The sequence below is a fragment of the Salvelinus alpinus genome, chromosome 12 (assembly GCF_045679555.1).
Source record: "Salvelinus alpinus chromosome 12, SLU_Salpinus.1, whole genome shotgun sequence".
NCBI classification, from domain to species: domain Eukaryota; kingdom Metazoa; phylum Chordata; class Actinopteri; order Salmoniformes; family Salmonidae; genus Salvelinus; species Salvelinus alpinus.
In genome coordinates this window covers 49888451-49900828 of record NC_092097.1, presented here as the reverse complement: position 1 = coordinate 49900828, position 12378 = coordinate 49888451, and the positions used below count along the sequence as shown (strand labels likewise).

Genomic DNA, 12378 nt, shown 5'->3' with positions numbered 1-12378 from the left:
CCAAAATGACAAAATCAATTATTCACCATTCATTTCTATTGGGCACAAAATAATCTGAAACACAACCAAACTGCAAATGCATCCGACAAGTTTGTGTCACAAGCTTGATGTAGTCATTGGGTGCAAGGAATATTGGCCTAAATACTAAACTTTTAACTACTTTATTTATAAGAATCTTTAAGGGTGTCAATAATTTAGAAACAAATTTGTTATTTTATTAATATGACTTGTCTGAGCAATTGTATTAGTATAAACAAATATATGTATATACAGTATATATTTATTTATTTGATTTTTTTGCTCAGTATTTTATTTTTTATTTTATTAAGTCATTATTGAATATTGGACCAAATACTAAACTTTAAACTAATATATAGATAAGAATCTTTAGGGGTGTCAATAACTTAGAATGATTTATTTTATACAGTCATTATTGCTCATCTTTATCAAGGGTGTCAACAATTTCTGACCTGACTGTATCTTATGGATCTGTTAATGTGTAATCACATAGTAATCACATGAATACTGTCCTTTATTAAGCAGACTTGCCTAGTTAAATAAAGGTCCAATAAAAAAATGTAAAAAAATTAAAAATAATAAGCATGGAGATTGGACTCAAAATGCATGATGGAAGCCTGTGTTTGCTTGCCTGGCTACCCAACCACATTGCTCAGGCCAAACGCCATGCCCACGAACGTCGTAGCGACGATAGAGCAGGGGAAGAATTCAGTTTGAGTCGTCAGGCAATATGTTCATACTAATGATCTGCAAATACAGTGCATCTCAGTGATAAAACAGAATTTCTAGGGTAACTATGCACTGTGTTTTTGCCAAACGGAATTAAAAACAATCAGGTTATTTTCCTCCATCATAAGTTCACTCAGCACACACATCACACTCTGTCTCACCGCACACACACGCACACACTCCTACAAGTCCACACAGGCCCGGGCAGGTCGTGCTAACGCCCCCTCACTAAACACGAACCATTGCAGGAAGACCATTACTGCAAATGAAATCTCCTCCCTACATCCCTCCCTCCATCCCGAGACCCCCTGGAGAAGCTGGGAGCTAGCAGAGCTCAACGGAGGGAGAGACGGTTAAACAACCCTCCTTATTTTATTAATACCTATGGCCATGTCAATAGCCCTTAATGGCAAAGTCAACGGCTTTTAATTGAATTGCTTTTATCAGCACAGTTTCTCTTTCCTCACCCCCAAACCATCAAACTGTGATGTGATTGTTCAGTCATCCCAGTCTCTTAACAACAGGGAAGGAGATAGGGAGGTAAGGAGATCGACTGGAAAGGAAGGGGGAGGGAGGGAGGGAGGGAGGGAGGGAGGGAGGGAGGGAGGGTGCTGTGATCGTAACAGTAGGAGAGGAGAGGAGAGGAGAGGAGAGGAGAGGAGAGGAGAGGAGAGGAGAGGAGATTGGACATTTCCATATGCAGACTACTGCATTCGGATAAATATAGTAGGTGGTCTGTACAGCATGTGCTAACTAACCAACTCCTGGTCATGGAAAGATATGTAATGGTTGCCTGGCAACGATATTGTGTACCATATTGTATGGTTTACACTTTTCAATGTATATTTTTAGAGCTGTGCATATACAGAACATTAATAATAATCATAATAACAATAATAATGTATTACATCTGTAAAGTGCTTTTCATTATACAAGTATAATCTCAAAGTGCATAAAATACAAACTACAAGAAATAATATATATATATATTTATATAACCATATCATGAAAGCAACAATCAAAGTCTAGGAGGAAGGGTAAGCTAGCTGATAGGGATGAGTCTAGGCCATACAACAGTAGCTCCATTATATTGAAGGGGTATATTGTCAAACTACAGTATATTGAAGGTGTATATTGTCTAGCTACAGTATATTGAAGGTGTATATTGTCTAGCTACAGTATATTGAAGGTGTATATTGGCTGTAGCTACAGTATATTGAAGGTGTATATTGTCTAACTACAGTATATTGAAGGTGTATATTGTCTAGCTACAGTAATTGAAGGTGTATATTGTCTAGCTACAGTATATTGAAGGTGTATATTGTCTAGCTACAGTATATTGAAGGTGTATATTGTCTAACTACAGTATATTGAAGGTGTATATTGTCTAACTACAGTATATTGAAGGTGTATATTGTCTAACTACAGTATATTGAAGGTGTTTATTATCTAACTACAGTATATTGAAGGTGTATATTGTCTGTAGCTACAGTATATTAAAGGTGTATATTGTCTAACTACAGTATATTGAAGGTGTATATTGTCTAACTACAGTATATTGAAGGTGTATATTGTCTAACTACAGTATATTGAAGGTGTTTATTATCTAACTACAGTATATTGAAGGTGTATATTGTTTGGCTAAAGTATATTGAAGGTGTATATTGGCTGTAGCTACAGTATATTGAAGGTGTATATTGTCTAACTACAGTATATTGAAGGTGTATATTGGCTGTAGCAACAGTATATTGAAGGTGTATATTGGCTGTAGCTACAGCATATGGAAGGTGTATATTGTCTAACTACAGTATATTGAAGGTGTATATTGGCTGTAGCTACAGCATATGGAAGGTGTATATTGTCTAACTACAGTATATTGAAGGTGTATATTGGCTGTAGCTACAGCATATGGAAGGTGTATATTGCCTTTGGTAAGTGATGTAGGGACAGTCAAGGTCAGTGGCTCCGTTTGAAGAGGAGCAGGATGGTTGACTTCCCTTATCGGAGGTTGGCACTACATTACTCTCCCATTGCTCATGTCATCGTCACTGACCAACCTGTGGGTCAGACAGCAGAGGACAGACAGGACTAAGTGTCTGCCTCCCAAATGGAACCATATTGGGAATAAAGTGCACTACGTTTGACCAGAGCCTGTAGGGATCTAAATATGGATGCAGAATGTGAGAAGAAAAAAAAGAATCAAACCAGAATCAAACATTCATACTGTCCGTTTCCTGTTGTAGGAAACGGACAGTGGCAGTAAATATTCCCAGGAGTCCTACTGGAAAGGATGTCTCATCCTAGACTCAATTTAAAGGCTCCCAGACCCAAATGAGCACAAGGCATGACCTAAAAACAGAAGAGGACTGCTTTTTGCCATCCTAATTTAAAACTTGAAGGGTTTGGGTCACGATTTGATGTTGAAAGCGCATTCCCATGACACACCTCAAGCCTAAGATGCCGTTCCGAGCAACGGTGATACACACACACACACACACACACACAAACACACACACTCATATATATATACACATTAACACTTGTGCATACTCTCACAAACACACACACACCCTAGAATCAGGCCAGTGGAGCACAGGAAGGTAGGAATGCCAAGACAGAGATAGATACATTTTCCGCAGGGATAGACTGCATTGAAGATGTGGTCCTTTGTGGCTCAGCTGGTAGAACGTGTTGCTTAAAACTCCAGGATTGTTGGTTCGATTCTTGTTGGGGCCACCGATTTGAAAAGGTATGCATGCATAGACTACTGTAAGCTGATTGGGATGAAAGCGTCTGCTAAATGGAATATATTATCCTGTACACTGAGTATACCAAACATCAGTATACCAAACATTAAGAACACCTTCCTAATATTGACTTGCCCCCACCCACCCCCCCTCTTGTTGCCCTCAGAACAGCCTCAGTTTGCCAGGGCATGGACTCTACAAGGTGTCGAAAACGTTCCATAGGGATGCTGGCCATGTTGACTCCAATGGTTCCCACAGTTGTGTGAAGTTGGTTGGATATCCTCTGGGTGGTGGACCATTCTTGATACATACAGGAAACTGTTGAGCTTGAAAACCCCAGCAGTGTTGCAGTTCTTGACACAAACCGGTGCGCCTGGTATCTACTACCATACCATGTTCAAAGGCACTTAAATATTTTGTCTTGCTCATTCACCCTCTGAATGGCACACATAGACAATCCATGTCTCAATTGTCTCAAGGCTTAAAAATCCTTCTTTAACCTGTCTCCTCCCCTTTATCTACACTGATTGAAGTGGATTTAAGGGATTATAGCTTTCACCTGGATTCACCTGGTCAGTCTATGTATACAAAATGTTTTATATATTCAGTGTATATTATATTATTCAAAATCCTTTGTGGAACCTTAAAATACACACCACCCAGTCCCACCTGGGGTGTGGTGTGAAAGACTGTGTTCATCTGAGTGGATCCTCTCTCCTTCCAGTCTTATGCTCTCCTAAACGGCTATGTACAGGAAGCAGTCATCCAGGGCCAAGGTGCAATTATTCTGTGGCGATGATTGATGACACGACCAGCTCCGCTTAATGCTGAGAACGCTCCTCGCCACACCGTCACGTGATATTCTCCACAGCTCAAGCCCCCCTCCCTCTGTTTTTGTCAAGTCCTGTAAAATTGCATCCAGCATTAACTTGTTGGAATTGGAGAGTCGGGGCCCATACATCAAAATCCTCCTCAAATGTAAACACTTGCAAAGACGACAGATTTCATAAATCGCCTGAGGGGGGAGAGGGTGGGGGGGGTTTGTTTGCAAGAAAGAGGGGGTGGAAGAGATAATGATGGATGACAGGTAAACAGAGGACACTTCCTGAAGGTGAGGGGACCAGATGCACACAAACACACACACACATACACACACACACACACACACACACACACACACACACACACACACACACACACACACACACACACACACACACACACACACACACACACACACACACACACAAACACAAACACAAACACACACACAAACACACACAGTGCAGTGCTCCATGGACACTCTTTACCACTGACAATGTCACACAAGGTAAATACATTCCCGTTTCCATTTAAAAACACATTTGCCAATGCATTAAAGGGGCAATCTGCAGTTTAACAAGCAATAACTACGGTGACACTACGGCTGCATAGTGCACTACTTTTGACCAGCGTCGTATGGGCCCTGGTCAAAAGTAGTGCACTAAATAGGGAATAGGGTGCCATTAGTGCCACAGTGGGCTAGTACTTCTGATGATTGCACACACGTGGGTCTCGTAACACTTGGTAGGGGGAGAGAGAGGAACTAGAACTCATTGAGGGATCGGCCGTTGGTAGTCCAGTGCACCACAGAGCGGAACAGATCAGCCTTATGCTTTGAGGTTCTGGCCGCACAAGCCCTTTGAACCTCCAGAGCTTAGATCTTCATGTCTGTTCCTGTGCCGTAATTAAAATGTTCAAAGACAGGAGGCGAAACACAACAGACCTCCTTATCAAAGGGCCGGAAGACAGAGAGGTCAGGTTGGATGTTACAGTGTTGCTGTTTTTAGCCTGTTTGTCTGCTTTTACTGGCTTCGTTCCAAATGGTACCCTATGCCCTTTGTAGTGCACTGCTTTTGACCAGGGCCCATAAGAATCTGGTCAAAAGTAGTGACCTATGTAGGGAATTGGGTGTCATTTGGGACGCACACACTGTGCCCTTTGTTCATTTTGTGCCCCAGACCATTGAAGGGCCTCAAGGATAAGTATGTGATCCTTTTCACAAAGGCAACAAGCTCATTGGTTGAAAGCTTGTTGTTATGGGTTACATAATATCTTGCCCTTAATACAAAAATGTTGCTAGCATCATTGATACAGAGAACTGCTGGCTATACATGTTTCTAGAAACAATTGTCCATACCAATTGTACATCCAGTTGTCAAAACTGGTTGCAATGTCATCATTATGATGTCAGGTCTGGTCAGGTTGTATATTGACTATAAAAGGATGTTTGTTTAACAACTAAGTCTGTCTAGCAAACGTCTGTTTAGCAAACAAGAAGAAAAAAAATTATCTGGTTGTAAAATGATTATCTGACCAAATAACTACGACAACTTCACATCTTTCCCATTTGTAAATTGGTGTAAATATCAGCCTGTCAGGCGGAGTGAGGCTATACAGTACTTAACTCTACGCACATCTGGAAAGCCACAGAGAGAGAGAGCCTAGTCAGGGAAATCCAACCGCACTGGGGCGATACTTAACTAGCGGCTGTTCAGAAGAAAAGGAAAGCCTATCACTCGGCTGACCTACTGGGCAGAGAGACAGAACCAGACAGTAGCTTCATGCTATGTGATTCAGCCATGCATTCTGTCCATTGATGTTATTTAATGTCTGCCACATATGGAAGGGTTTGTCCAGTTCTGTTATCGAAAAGGTGAGCAGACCTTCAGCCAATCAGCCAATCACGCCTCCGCCTGAAGCAAGGAAAACAGAGTTTGACCCGGTAAAATACACAATAAATATATTTTATAAACACATTATATACTGGACATGTGTTTTGCTTTAAGCTTACTCTTGACCCGTGTAGTGCATTGGTGTACTATACTATACTATACTATACTATGTTATACAACTGGTAATGTAATGCATGTTTCCTCCAATTCATCTTCATATGTGATAGTTGGAATTAGTTGCAAAGCAGTTGCGTATCCGAAAAAGAGTTGGGCCTTGGTCAAAAGCAGTGCACTTATTAGAGAATATGGTGTGATTTGGGACTCAGTCTAATAATGTTTCAGGTTAAATGTTGGTAATAAGGGCTGGGTTTAAAATACTGTTTGATTGTACAAGGGATTCATCTGACCTGTTAGAAACAATGGTCACCTTGGGACACTGTCTGGCTGGACACACACACACACACACATAGACATTTACACACGCATATTTTAGCAAAAACGAATTCTAGTAAGTTTTTAGACTAACACCAATAAACAATTTAAATCTACCACAACCTACTAGGTTTCTGTATGCTACTGTGGGCTACTGTAGATTTCTGGAGGCTAATGTAGGCTACTTTATGCTACTGTAGGCTACTGTAGTCTACTGTAGGTTTCTGTAGTCTTCTGTAAGCTACTGTATGCTACTGTAGATGTCTGTAGGCTACTGTAAGCTACTGTATGCTACTGTAAATTTCTGTAGGCTACTGGATGCTACTGTATGCTACTGTAGATTTATGTAGGCTACTGTAGGCTACTGTAGATTTCTGTATGCTGCTGTATGATACTGTAGGGTACTGTAGATTTCTGTAGTCACCTGCATGCTACTGTATGCTACTATAGGCTACTGTAGATTTCTGTAGGCTACTGCATGCTACTGTGGGCTACCGTATGCCACTGTAGACTACTGTAGATTTCTGTAGGCTTCTGTGGGCTACGGTATGCTACTGTAGGCTACTATAGATTTCTATAGGCTACTGTAAATGTCTGTAGGCTACTGTAGCCTACTGTAGATTTCTGTAGACTACTGTAGACTACTGTAAATTGATGTAGGCTTCTGTAGGCTACTGTAGGCTACTGTAGATGTATGCAGTCTTCTGTAGGCTACTGTAGATTTATGTAGGCTCCTCTAGGCTACTGTAGGTTTCTGTAGGCTACTGTAGGCTTCTGTAGGCTACTGTAGGCTACTGCATGCTACTGTAGATTTCTGTAGGCTACTGTAGTCTACTGTAGAACCTGATCACAGAGAGACTTCTTTGCATGACATAGAGAATGCTGCACTTGCTGAAATGTTGCACTGAGAATATTCAACTATTTCATATGCAACTGAACAACTGTGTTGTTTTGTAAGACCAAGAACCTGATGATCCCCCTGACAGAGCTCCAGAGTTCCTGTGTGGAGATGGGAGAAACTTCCAGAAGGACAACCATCTCTGCTTCACTCCACCAATCAGGCCTTTATGGTAGAGTGGCCAGACAGAAGCCACTCCTCAGTAAGAGGCACATGACAGCCCACTTGGAGTTTGCCAAAAGGCACATAAAGGACTTGAGAAACAAGATTCTCTGGTCTGATGAAACCAAGATTGAATTCTTTGGCCTGAATGCCAAGCGTCACGTCTGGAGGAAACCTGGCATCATCCCTATGGTCAAGCATGGTGGTGGCAGCATCATGCTGTGGGGATGTTTTTCAGTGGCAGGGACTGGGAGACTAGTCAGGATCGAGGGGAAGATGAACAGAGCAAAGTACAGAGAGATCCTTGATGAAAACCTTCTCCAGAGCGCTCAGGACCTCAGACTGGGGTGAAGGTTCACCTTCCAACAAGACAATTTGGCTCCCAAACGTCACACATTCAGTAGCACTTCAAAATGTATCTAAAACCATGAAAATAAGCAAATCTCTAATGTAAAGCCTAAAAAGTCTCCTGCCATTATTTCAGATTGTGACGAGTTCAAATGCATTTTTTATGAAGAAATGAATGCACTGCAAAAAAGTGTGTGGACCTGAAAAAGTATCTCACTATCTATTGTTCCAAATGAACGTCTCTTTCACAGATGCGATTCGGTTCCCAACGTTCACTAAAAAGAGCCGTTCAAAAAATATTTTCGTTTGCAAATGACTCATCACTAGTCTACATGAGTCCATTAATTGAGCCGAGAGTCAACGATACGCAAATGATTCCAAAACACAACCAAAATGGTCACTGTAGATATTGGCAGGAGGATAAGGAAGTGAACTACTTCTTTAGTTGGAGTTAATTTTGTGACAGACACCAGACGGGTCCCCTTTTCATTGGCTGGGAGGCTAAACAACGGTGAAAGCCAGAGATTGGCAGTTTCTTGCCAGTGCAGTGCTAGATGTCAGAGCTTATTTACTAAAGCTAATTTAAGAGTGTTGTTTTTCTCATACACTCGACTGACCTGGTACCGAGCGATGAGCAGTGAGCCTGAGGAGATAAGCTATGACATTACAAAGCAATAGATCAACAGCACAACGCCATTTACACATGGAAGAAACATGTCAAATGCAGTGCTGTATCTTGTGTCTTTTTTCCATGTTGTCCTTCTTTTTCTCTAATTTTCCAATGGGAACCGGGTAAAAGAGAGGGCTTGCTGGGGACATGTGTTGATCAGACCTTTTTGTTATCGCTATAGAAATCATGCCTGGCCTCCTGGGCTGTAGAGCTGCCATTGGGCGATCATTTGCTCATGATCTACATTTGTTTTATGTGAGATGTATGATATTCCGAGAATTTCACATTCAATATGTAGATATTATGTCCATTACCCATTCAGTTTAACTCTATCTTACACATTGTCACTGTGTTTGGTGTGGAGTGTCTATGTTATCCTGTATCCAGTGTGAGTTTAGTTTGAACTAAGGGTGACAGTACTGTGTGAGGTGGCTGTTAGTGAAGTACACAGTGCTAGCTGATAAGAGCTGTAAGAGGAGTCTGAAAATGAATGGATACACTCTTTTGCTCTCTTTCTATATCAGTGGAGGCTGCTGAGGAGAGGACAGCTCATAATAATGGCTGGAAGGGAGCAAATGGAATGGCATCAAACACATGGAAACCATCTGTTTGATGTATTTGATACCATTCCACCTATTCCGCTCCAGCCATTGCCACGAGCCCGTCCTCCCCAATTAAGGTGCCACCAACCTTCTGTGCTCTATATATAGATACCTCTATCATCTTCATCGCATAACCCCTCTTCCTCACTCTCTCTCTTTTCCCCATCTCTGGTTCTTTTAATCTATGACTTATCATTTCACCCCCTCAGACATCTTCTCTTCATCTATGACTTATCATTTCACCCCCTCAGACATCTTCTCTTCATCTATGACTTATCATTTCACCCCCTCAGACATCTTCTCTTCATCTATGACTTATCATTTCACCCCCTCAGACATCTTCTCTTCATCTATGACTTATCATTTCACCCCCTCAGACATCTTCTCTTCATCTATGACTTATCATTTCACCCCCTCAGACATCTTCTCTTCATCTATGACTTATCATTTCACCCCCTCAGACATCTTCTCTTCATCTATGACTTAACATTTCACCCCCTCAGACATCTTCTCTTCATCTATGACTTATCATTTCACCCCCTCAGACATCTTCTCTTCATCTATGACTTATCATTTCACCCCCTCAGACATCTTCTCTTCATCTATGACTTATCATTTCACCCCCTCAGACATCTTCTCTTCATCTATGACTTATCATTTCACCCCCTCAGACATCTTCTCTTCATCTATGACTTATCATTTCACCCCCTCAGACATCTTCTCTTCATCTATGACTTATCATTTCACCCCCTCAGACATCTTCTCTTCATCTATGACTTAACATTTCACCCCCTCAGACATCTTCTCTTCATCTATGACTTATCATTTCACCCCCTCAGACATCTTCTCTTCATCTATGACTTAACATTTCACCCCCTCAGACATCTTCTCTTCATCTATGACTTAACATTTCACCCCCTCAGACATCTTCTCTTCATCTATGACTTATCATTTCACCCCCTCAGACATCTTCTCTTCATCTATGACTTAACATTTCACCCCCTCAGACATCTTCTCTTCATCTATGACTTATCATTTCACCCCCTCAGACATCTTCTCTTCATCTATGACTTATCATTTCACCCCCTCAGACATCTTCTCTTCATCTATGACTTAACATTGCACACCTTTGGATATCTCCTTTTCATCTTCTCTCTCTCCCTTCTCATCTCCCCATGTCTTTTAACCTCTCTTTCTCCCTCATCTTTCTCCTTCTCACTCTCTCTCTCTCTTTCTCCTTCATCTCTCTCTCTTCCTCATCTCTCTTTCCTTCTCACTCTCTTTCTCCCTCAACTCTCTGTCCTTCTCACTCTCTCTGTCTCTCTCTCGCTCTTTTTCTCCCTCCTCTCTCCTTCTCACTCTCTCTCTCTCTTTCTCCCTCATCTCTCTCTTCTTCTCACTCTCTTTCTCTCTCTCTCATTCTCCCTCTCTCTCATCTCTCTCTGTCTTTCATCTCTCTCTCCTTTTCATTTTTTCTTTCTTTCTTTCTCTCTTTTCCCCTCCCCCTCTCCTTGGGATGCACCTAAGGAGAAGGAAGGAGAACGTGGAGTGCTGGGATGGATTCCCTGCTGGATATAGCCTGTCACTATGATTTACCCTGCTGGATGTAGCCTGTCACTAAGAGTTACCCTGCTGGATGTAGCCTGTCACTAAGAGTTACCCTGATGGATGTAGCCTGTCACTAGGAGTTACCCTGCTGGATGTAGCCTGTCACTAAGAGTTACCCTGCTGGATGTAGCCTGTCACTAGGAGGTACCCTGCTGGATGTAGCCTGTCGCTAAGAGTTACCCTGCGGGATGTAGCCTGTCACTAAAAGTTACCCTGTTGGATGTAAATTGTCACTAAGAAGTACCCTGCTGGATGTAGCCTGTCACTAAGAGTTATGATGCTGTATGTAGCCTGTCATTAAGAGTTATTATGTTGGATGTAGCCTGTCACTAAGAGTTACCCTGCTGGATGTAGCCTATCACTAAGAATTGCCCTGCTGGATGTAGCCTGTCAGTAAGAGTTACCCTGCTCAATGTAGCCTGTCACTAAGAGTTACCCTGCTGGATGTAGCCTGTCACTAAGAGGTACCCTGCTGGATGTAGCCTGTCCCTAAGAGTTACCCTGCTGGATGTAGCCTGTCACTAAGAGTTACCCTGCTGGGTGTAGCCTGTCACTAAGAGTTACCCTGCTGGATGTAGCCTGTCACTAAGAGTTATGATGCAGGATGTAGCCTGTCACTAAGAGTTAACCTGCTGGATGTAGCCTGTCACTAAGAGTTACCCTGCTGGATGTAGCATGTCATTATGAGTTACCCTGCTGGATGTATACTGTCACTAAGAGTTACCCTGCTGGATGTAGCCTGTCACTAAGAGTTATGATGCAGGATGTAGCCTGTCACTAAGAGTTAACCTGCTGGATGTAGCCTGTCACTAAGAGTTACCCTGCTGGATGTAGCATGTCATTATGAGTTACCCTGCTGGATGTATACTGTCACTAAGAGTTATGATGCAGGATGTAGCATGTCACTAAGAGTTATGATGCAGGATGTAGCATGTCACTAAGAGTTAACCTGCTGGGTGTAGCCTGTCACTAAGAGTTACCCTGCTGGATGTAGCATGTCACTAAGAGCTAACCTGCTGGATGTATTCTGTCACTAAGAGTTACCCTGTTGGATGTAGCCTGTCACTGAGAGTCACCCTGCTGGGTGTAGCCTGTCACTAAGAGTTACCATGCTGGATGTAGCCTGTCACTAAGAGTTACCCTGCTGGATTTAGCCTATCACTAAGAGTTACCATGCTGGATGTAGCATGTCACTAAGAGCTACCCTGCTGGATGTAGCCTATCACTAAGAGTTACCATGCTGGATGTAGCATGTCACTAAGAGCTACCCTGCTGGATGTAGCCTGTCACTGAGAGTTTCCCTGCTGGATGTAGCCTGTCACTAAGAGTTACCCTGCTGGATGTAGCCTGCCACTAAGACTTATGATGCAGGATGTAGCCTGTCACTAAGAGTTACCCTGCTGGATGTAGCCTGTCATTAAGAGTTATGATTTTGGATGTAGCCTGTCAC

The 12378-nt window shown here is 42.2% G+C and overlaps 1 protein-coding gene across 3 annotated transcripts in view; it reads left to right on the top strand.

The window, feature by feature from the left end:
- slc12a5a (solute carrier family 12 member 5a) overlaps positions 1 to 12378 on the top strand; it is a 277239-nt gene that overhangs the window by 131048 nt on the left and 133813 nt on the right. The gene's annotated exons all lie outside the window — the stretch shown is intronic.